The 9,282-nt window shown below is 42.5% G+C and overlaps 1 long non-coding RNA gene across 2 annotated transcripts in view; it reads left to right on the plus strand.

The window, feature by feature from the left end:
- LOC114024924 overlaps window positions 1-9,282 on the plus strand; it is a 34,950-nt gene that overhangs the window by 16,956 nt on the left and 8,712 nt on the right. The gene's annotated exons all lie outside the window — the stretch shown is intronic.

Here is a 9,282-nt window from a genome sequence, read left to right on the forward strand (position 1 = left end):
CTTTTGCTGGAGGTGGATAGCGTGCTTCGTCACTAGTTCCTCGGGATTGTCTTGGATCATTGCACTGCTGAGAATAGCTAAGTCATTCACAGCTCTTCATCGAACAATATTGTTATGACTGCGTACAACATTCTCCTGGTTCTGTTCACTTCATTATGCATCAGTTCATGTAAACATGTAAACAAGATATATACAGCGTAAATGGAAAGTAAGATAAATACTAGGGGTCATTTTAGGGAAGAAAGCATTAACAACCCAACGTGCAGCCTTCATTCTATCCTCTCCCATTTTCTTCAACAGTTTGCTCCCATTATCGCTCCCATTTTCTTTTATCTTCAAGCTCTCCCCATCTAGCGGTTCCATTTCTTTTGCCTATAAATATATCCATGTGTCCTCCATCCTTAAAAATATCCTCCATTAATCCTGTCATTCCCACTGGTTACCATTCCACAGCTCTCCTCTCCTTTTTGGTTAAACTGCTTGAGAAGGCCATCTAATATAAGGGCCACCATTTTCATTCCTCTTACCAATTTAAAAATGAGCATTTTAAAATCCTCTACAGTCTAGCTTTGAGCCTCATCATTCAGCAAAAACTACCCTTTCCAAAGTTACCAGTGATTTCTTAATTGCCAAATCCAATGGGTTTTTCTCCAACTTCATTGCTTAGCACAGTGCCTGATACATAGAAGGCAATTAATAAATGTTTGATGATTGATTAATTGATCTTTCTTGAACTTTCTGCTTCATATGTCACTGAAGATCACCTTGTTCTTCTGGATACTTTCTTCTCTCTAGGCTTTTGAGACACTACCCTCTCCTGGTTCTCCTACCAATCAAACTGCTCTTTCTTAGTCTCTTTTGTTGGATCCTCATCTAAAACATGCCCACTAACCTTGGGTTCTGTCCTGGGCCCTCTTCTCTTCTCCCTTTATCCTATTTTGCTTGGCTATTCTCATCAGCTCCAATGGGTTCAATTATCTTTGGAGGTGATTTTCAAATCTACATACCCAGCTTTGGTCTTTCTGAGCTCTAGTCTTGCTTTCGGGACAATTCTTAAAAAAAAAAACAAACAAACAAACAAACAAAAAAAACCAAAACCCACAACAACCTTCTACAATACAATGGCCATTTACAATCAATGCCTCCACTTACTTTCTTCTTAAGCTTTTTTTTTTTCTTTTAGGCAGTTGGGGTTAAGTGACTTGCCCAGGGTCACACAGCTAGTAAGTGTCAAGTGTTTGGTATGAGGCCAGATTTGAACTCAGGTACTCCTGACTTCAGGGCCAGTGCTCTATCCATTGCGCCACCTAGCTGCCCCTTATCCTTTCTTAATAGGTTGGCTTTTGAATTCACCATTTAACAGAAATCACTCTTTCTAAAGTTACCAATGATCTCTTAATTGCCAAATCTAATGGCGTTTTCTCAACACTGATGCTTCTTGACCTCTTGGCATCCTTTGACAATGTCAACCACCCTGTTTGCCTTGATATTCTTTTCTCTTTTGGTTTTCAGGACACTACTCTCTCGTGGTTCTCCTCCTACCTCTCTGACAACTCCTTCTCAGTCTCCTTTGCTGGATTTTCATCCAAGTCATGCTTGCTAACCATGAGTGTCTCACAGGGGCTCTTTCCTGAGCCCTCTTCTCTCTCTATATTATTTCACTTGATAATGTCATAAGCTCCCATGGATTCAATTGTCATCTCTGTGCTCATGATTCTCAGATCTACCTATCCAGTCCTAACCTCTAGATTCACATTCCCATTTCCAGTTGCCTTTCAAACATCTCTAACTGGATGTCCAATAGACTCCTTAAACTCACCGTGTCCAAAACTGAGCTCATTACCTTTCCTCCCCAAACCCTCCCCTCTGCCTAACTTCCCTATGGCTGTTGAGGGCACCACCAACCTCTCAGTCAGCCAGGCTTGAGACCTACGTTTCATCCTCAACTCCTCCCTTTCTCTCACCCCCAATATCTAATCTGTTGCCAAGATCTGTTGATTTTACTTTTACAGCATCTCTTGTATACCTTCCCATCTCTCCTTTGACACTGCCACCACTCTGGTGTAGGCCCTTATCACCTCATGCCTAGATTATTGCAAAAGCCTGATTGGTAGCCCGGTTTCAAGTGTCCACCCTTCACTCAACTGAAATGATGCTCCTAAAGCACAGGTCTGACCATGTCACACACTCCCTCTCATTCAATGAACATTCAGTGGCTCCCTATCACCACCAGGATCTAATATAAAATCATTTGCTTGGCATTCAAAGCCTTGTGCAAACCTGGCCCCCACCCTCCTTTCCAGACTTCTTGTTCTGGACCCTCACATGCTCTTTGACCCAGTGACACTGGCCTCCTTTCTGTTCCTCAAACAAGATACTTTTTCCATTTTCACTGGCTATCCCTATTCCTAGGAATATTCCTCTTCCTTAGCTGGATCTCCTGGCTTCCCTAGCTTCTTTCTGGTCCCAGCTAGAATGTCATCTCCTACAGGAAGTTTTCCCCTATTCCCTGTCCCTCTGGTTATCGTCGCTACTTTATCCTGTCTCTATCTTATTTGTACATAGTTCTATGTCGTCTCCCACATGAGACTGGGAGCTCATTGAGTCCAGGTACTGACTTTTTTGGGGCCTTTTTTCGTATCCCCCATACAGCACAGCGTCTGCCACCTAGTAGCTACTTAATAAATGCTTGTGCACTGGCTGACTTGAATTGGGTATCCTTCAGGTATCTCAAACTCTACAAGTCCAAAACAGACCTCATTATCTTTTCCCCCTTGAACCCTCCCCTCTTCCAAACATCCCTTTTGCTGTCAAAGGCACCCCCATCCCCCTATCCTCCTAGGTGGCATCATCAGCTCCTTACCTGCACTCACTTCACACATCCAATATGTTGTCAAACTTTGTCATTTGTACCTTTGTGACATGTCTTGTACACATCCCCTTCTCTTCACTCACATAGTCATGATCTCAGTGTGGGCTCTCATCATCTGCTGCCTGGACGATTGCAATATTCTTCTAATTGATCACCCTGCCGATTCTTCTAACTGATTCACCAATTGATGAAATCTCTCCCCACTCCAATCCATCTTTCAGTACCCAAAGTGATTTTTCTGTGTGACCATGTCACCTCACAACACCTCACAACACATTCCAGTGGTTTTCTCTGGCTTCCAGGATCCAATTTAAATCCCTCCATTTAGCATTTGAAGCCCCTCACAGCCTGGCCCCTTCCTACCTTTCTAATCTTTTTACACTTTATACTTTACTCCTTTCCACACATTCAATGAATCAGCTATACTATTTGCTGCTTCTCACCGTGACCTTCTATTTCCTTACCCCGTCAGCCAGTCCACAAGCATTTATTAAGCACCTACTATGTGCCAAGCCCTGTGCTAAGCACTGAGAATACAAATACAAGCCTCTGCACTTGCTGTGTTCCATGCTTGGGATATTCTGCCCCCTCATCTCCACCCCTTCATTTCCCTGGCTTTCTTCAACACTCAGTTCAAATCCCACCTTCTACAGGACCCTTCTCCTGGTCCCCCAACTGCCAGTGCCTCCCCTCAAGATAACCTTCCCTGTATTCTGTATATATCTTATATGTTCATAGTTATTCACATGTTGTTATTCTAATTAGAATGTAAGTTCCTTCAGGGTAAGAGCTGTGTTTTTGCCTTTCTTTGTATCCCAATAGCTTAGCACAGTGCCTTGCACATAGTACACACTTAACAATTGCTTTTTGACTGACAACTGCAGGGATCAGGGAAGACTTCTGGTGGGAATTGACTCCTGAGAGGAGCTTTAAAAAAAGCTAAGGTTTCCAGGAGGTGAGGGTGAGGAGTAGGTGAGCATTCTCCATGGGACGTATCCTGTGTGGATGTGCAGAGATGGTATGTGTAGATAATATTAGGCCATGTGGGATTGACTATTCCTTACACCACATGATCAAATACACAAATAACTTTCTTCCCCAAAAGCTCATGAAGTATAGGTATTATTCGTATTTTGTAAATGAGGAGACTGAGGTGCAGAGCTTAAATAACATACCCAGGGTCAACCAGGTAAGTGATAGAGCTAAGATTCAAACTCCCATCTTTTGGTGCCAAGTTTTAAGCTCTTTCTACTATTTCAAGCCACAGCAGAGTTACTAGTAAACCCCAAATCCACAATTCAAACAGGTGGTTGAGAGACGCTAGTCACATCCTCCCAAGAAGCCATTTTTGGGAGAGGAAGTTACGGGGACATTTTAGCTCAATTTTAACTGAGTCCCCTGTGCTGTATCCCAATCCTTGAAATGGCATGCTGATGTTTCTCAAAACGTCAGTTCCTCTTAGCACAAAAGTACCACCATCTGGATCCCCTAGAGAAGCAGGAACAGGGAAAAGATTCCCCTCTGCCAAGAAGAGGTTTCAGAACCTCGCAGAGGGACCCTAAAAGGTGAAGAATCACCATTTCACCTTTGACCCTTCTACAATTCAATTTAGTTAAATTATATTCAAGAAATACTTTTAAAAGAATTTATGTGTAAATTCCTGAACTCCATGCTGTGGATTGATTGGTCTGAACCTATGATTTCATCCATACAAGGAACTCCCCATGTGGAGACTCTTGTTACCAATGCAGATGGGCAATTGTTCTGTAACTTAAAATCTTAAAAAAATTACCCAGGGTTCCCATAGCCTAAGTGATCTTCTCAGGGCCACACAACTAGAATGTGTCAGTGACAGGACTTGAATCGAGGTTTTCTTAACTCCAATATTAGCCCTCTATGTACCATCCCCAAAACTACAGTCAGTGTCCTCAAGGAACTCCCATGCTAATGGAAGGCTACAACACGTCCACAAATCATAGAGAAATACAAGGTAATTTAAGGAGTGAGAGAGCACAGATCTATTGGATCTTGAAGTTCTAGAATAGCAGTTGAGGGTCTCAGTATATCCTATGGTTTGGGGAGCTCCTCTAGGGCTTCTTGTGTCCCACTACATGGTTCAGAGGTATAAGATCTAGGAACTGGTGCTACCACAAAGCAAAATCAAGTATATGAGGAAGACAGCTTGAGTGAAGGGTATCTTCTTTCCCTTCTGTGCACTTAAACTACAGGGTAAGGACAGATATGAACAACATGGAGCATGGATGGGGAAGAAATTAATGGTCACATTGAGGGAACTGGGGATGTTTAGTTTAGAGAAGGGAAAATTTAGTGCATTACAATAGATGTCATCTTGTATTTGAAAGACTGTCATGTAAAAGAAGGATTAGCCTTGTTTGGTTTGGTTTCAGAAGGAAATGGGGGGGAGACATATTTAGGTTTGATATAAGCAAAAACAAGGGCAGCTAGGTGGTGCAGTGGATAGAGCCTGTCTAGTTCAAATCTGGCCTCAGACACTTATTGTGACCCTGGGCAAGTCACTTAACCCCTATTTGCCTCATTTCCTCATCTGTAAAATGGGGAGACGTTAGAGAAGGAAATGGCAAACCCCTTTAGTATCTTTGCCAAGAGAACCCGGTGGACAATGTCCATGGGGTCATGCAGAGTTGGACACAACTAAACAACAACAGCAATGACAAAAATAAGGAAAAGCTCCTAAGAATAAGAGCTGTCCCAAGCGAGATGGGCTGCCAAGGTAGGCAGCATATACCTCTTCACAGGAGGTTTTCAGGTAGAGGATGGGCGACCATGTGTCAGGAATGCTGCAGAAGAGATTGGGTACTAGATGATTTTGAGGTCTCTTTCAACTTTCAGATTCTATGAGGTCCATTAAGACTGATGCTACTGATTGGGAGTTACTATGGGTCAGTCACTTCATTTCTTTCTAATTGATTTTCTCACCTATAAAGTGGTGATACCTCTTGAAAGGTGAAGATAGTACCTCTACTGCTGGATTGATGTGAGAACATGATGTATGGAAAGTGCTTTACAAACTTGAAAATGTTATGGCAATATCAGCTCTTACTATTATGAATGATGAGCATCAACTTGAGTGTAGAAGCAGAACACCACCACCTCTCACACACACCCTATCTGTCTAATTTTGGCATATCAGCATCCTTCCAGACTTAGATCTCTGCCCAACTAAGTTATCTTTGCATAGTTCATTAATTTATGAGACCACTTTTCATTAGAGGGCTGCCAGAATGTTTTAAAGTGTTCATTCATTTACCAGCTCACTTATGAAAATATGGTCAGGAAATATGCAGTACATTACTTTTTCCAGAGATCTGCGAAACATGGGTTATAATAAGACTTTGATCAAGGAAAAATAGTGACAGGAAAAGAATAATGTGAATCCCCGTATTTTGCAATTATTTTCCATGGGGAGGATAACAGAAGTAGAAAACAGATTAAGAAAAGGAGACATTGGCACAACAAAAGTTAATGACCCACACCCCCATTTCCCCCAAAGGGTCTTACCACTGGACTACTTTTTTTTTTTATCTAGACATGTGATTTCACCAGAGTGGTGAACTCCTGCTAATCACCGCAGATTCGGCAACCTGTCTGTACCTTAAAATCTTAGAGGGTTTCCTGGGGCACTGAGAGTTTAAGTGTGTTGGCCAGGAGCACCCAGCTAGTTTAAGTCAGAGGCAGGAATTCAATACAGGTCTTTCTGAATGCAAGACTAACTCCCTGTCCTGATAATTACATTATGCTGTCCCTCATGCCAGATTCATTATTCAAACACAAAAAGGGAGCCCAAATAAGATACGGATAAATTATTTCTTTGTGACAATAACATCTGGAAAATTGCCTCTCAAAAGCATTAAAAAATAAGCTATTACAGATCAGCCTCAGAGAAGGAGTTAGGATTCATTTAGGAAGACAGCCAAGAACAATTAAATCAGTGTATTTTAACAGAAAGAAGATGTAGACTTAGGGGGGTGACTTTGGGTCCTGGTTCATCTAGATATTCCACGTGTGACTTTGGGCAAATGTCTCCTCTCTGGGCCAGTTTCTTTACTTGCAAGATCAGGAGGTTGGATGAGATGATCTCTTACACTACCTGCAGCTGTCCTAAACCTCGTTTTTTTCAAGGCACCTAAACCATCTCTTCACCCTCCTTTTCAGGAGAGGACCTGGCCTCCTACTACCTCACTGAGAAGATAGAGGCTATAAGGCCATTATTGTTTACCCATTAAGTCAATGAGTCAGTCAACAGACATGTATTAATCACTCACTCTGTGCCGTGCACCCTGCTAAGAGCTGGGGATACAAATAAACGAGGAAACAATGCCCATACTCAAGGGGCTCACATTCTAATGGGAGGACAACATGTAAATAACTAGGTATACACAAGATATATACACAGGTGATGGGAGGTAATCTGAAGTGGAAAGGCTCTAGCATTTAAGGAGAAGAAGGAAAGCCTCCAGCAGAAAGTAGGGTTTGTGTTGAAGCTTGAAGGAAGGCAGTGAATCTGAGGACATGAAGAGGGAGAGCATTCCAGGCACAGAGACGAAGTCATGGAAGTAGGAGATGGAGAATGCTGTGTGAGGAACAGCAAGTAGACCTGTGTAGCTGGATCAAAGAGTGTGTAGATGGTAGTAAAGTATAAGAAAACTGGAAAAGTAGGAAAGGGCCAGGTTTTGAAAAGTTTTATGCTAAACAGAGGACTTCATCCCTGATCCTGGAGGTGGTATGTAGCCACTGAGGAGCACTGAACATGGAGGTGATGCAGCCAAAATGATGCTTCAGAAAAATCACTTTGTCAGCTGAGTAGAGGAAGAATTGAAGTGGGGAGAGACTTAAGGCAGGGAGACAAGCAGAAAGCTATTGCAAAGATGATCCCTTGTGGAGTTAAGACGGTAGAATAGCAGGAAATATAGCACCCTTCCAACATAATTCCTCTACAAAGATCTAGGAAATGCACAGACAGTCATAATCAGGAAATTTAAGAGGAAAAAATCACAGTGAATCATTTCTCCGACCCTGGTCAAGGCAGGGAGAGAGAAAGAAGATCTGTGGACACTGGGTATGAGGTTTGGCCAAGGGCTAACCCACAAAACATTGCAGCACATAGGAACTGAAAGAGAACCAAGGCTGTGAACCAAGTAAGAACACACCACAGGTGAACCCTGACCTTGTACATTCACCACCCAGGTGGTGAATGACTGAGAAGAAAACATGAATTTTGGGATGGTGTTCCAGGGTCAGAAGCAATGAGGGGGAAGGAGGGGTAGATTATGTACTGAGTGAGGAACAAGTTTAGAATTTACAAGTAGTTTTATTCTGGCCCCAGGAGCTATGAAGGATCTCACTTCCATCATCCAACAAGCCTATAGTAGAATAATAAGGACAGGAATCCCAGATCAAATGAGAACCTGCAGTTCTATCATTCTGAATCTGTAAAATTACATGGCTGACTGGTAGTAGCTGAGTCCCACAGTAGTCTACTGAAACTTCCAACTAGGGGCAAGCCAACAGAAGTGTTGCACAGATCCAAACCGAGGTCAGGAACTGGCAGAGCTCAGACCAGGAGAGCAGTGATCAGACTTTTCTCTGGATCACACCACTTCAGGGGTGCTGAAAACTTGGAGGGCCCCAGACTGAGCTGTTTCTGAGATTCTGGAATAATACAAAACTGAATACCTCCAAGAAAGCAGCAGAAGGACCCAAGAGGACAAAACTTCAGCTCAGAATTCTCCCCAGAAATGTGTAGAGCCTGGCCCTAATATAAGTCATGAAGTAGGCTAGAAAAATGTGCTAGCAAACAAACAGACAAAATTTCATCATAAAAGGTGCCCAGGTGACGGAATTGCTGCTGCTGCTATTTGTCCTTCATTCCTGAAGAGAACCACGACATCAGGGAGGTGATGCCATGACTTACAAGTGAATTGGATCTAAGTGAGAGAGAACTGTGCAAAGTCACCAGCCTCACTTTCTCCTCTGGAGCCATCTGGTTCCAGTGGCCATATATGGATCAGGACGACTGGAGATGTCCCGGGATGAAGTGGAGGACCTTGGTTTTTCAAGCTAAGGTCTTTAACAGTTTGACTGAGGCAGCACCTATTCAGTGATTAAGACTTAATAAAAATGAGGCAAAGAAACTCCTCTTTAAAAAAATAGATCTAGGAGGGGGAAGACCCTTAGGGATTCTGGCAAAAACAGAAACAATTGTTATTTACATTCATTCAGAGCCAATCAGGACTCAAACAGTGACCAAGTAGGGCTTGGTCTGGAACCAGAGTGATTTGGGGTTAAAGCTAGACTTTAAGAGAAAAAAAATGAAAACAAGTAAAAGAAAGAAAGAAAGAAAGAAAGAAAGAAAGAAAGAAAGAAAGAAA

The sequence above is a fragment of the Vombatus ursinus genome, unplaced genomic scaffold (assembly GCF_900497805.2).
Source record: "Vombatus ursinus unplaced genomic scaffold, bare-nosed wombat genome assembly UNPS02014825.1, whole genome shotgun sequence".
Taxonomy (NCBI): Eukaryota; Metazoa; Chordata; class Mammalia; order Diprotodontia; family Vombatidae; genus Vombatus; species Vombatus ursinus.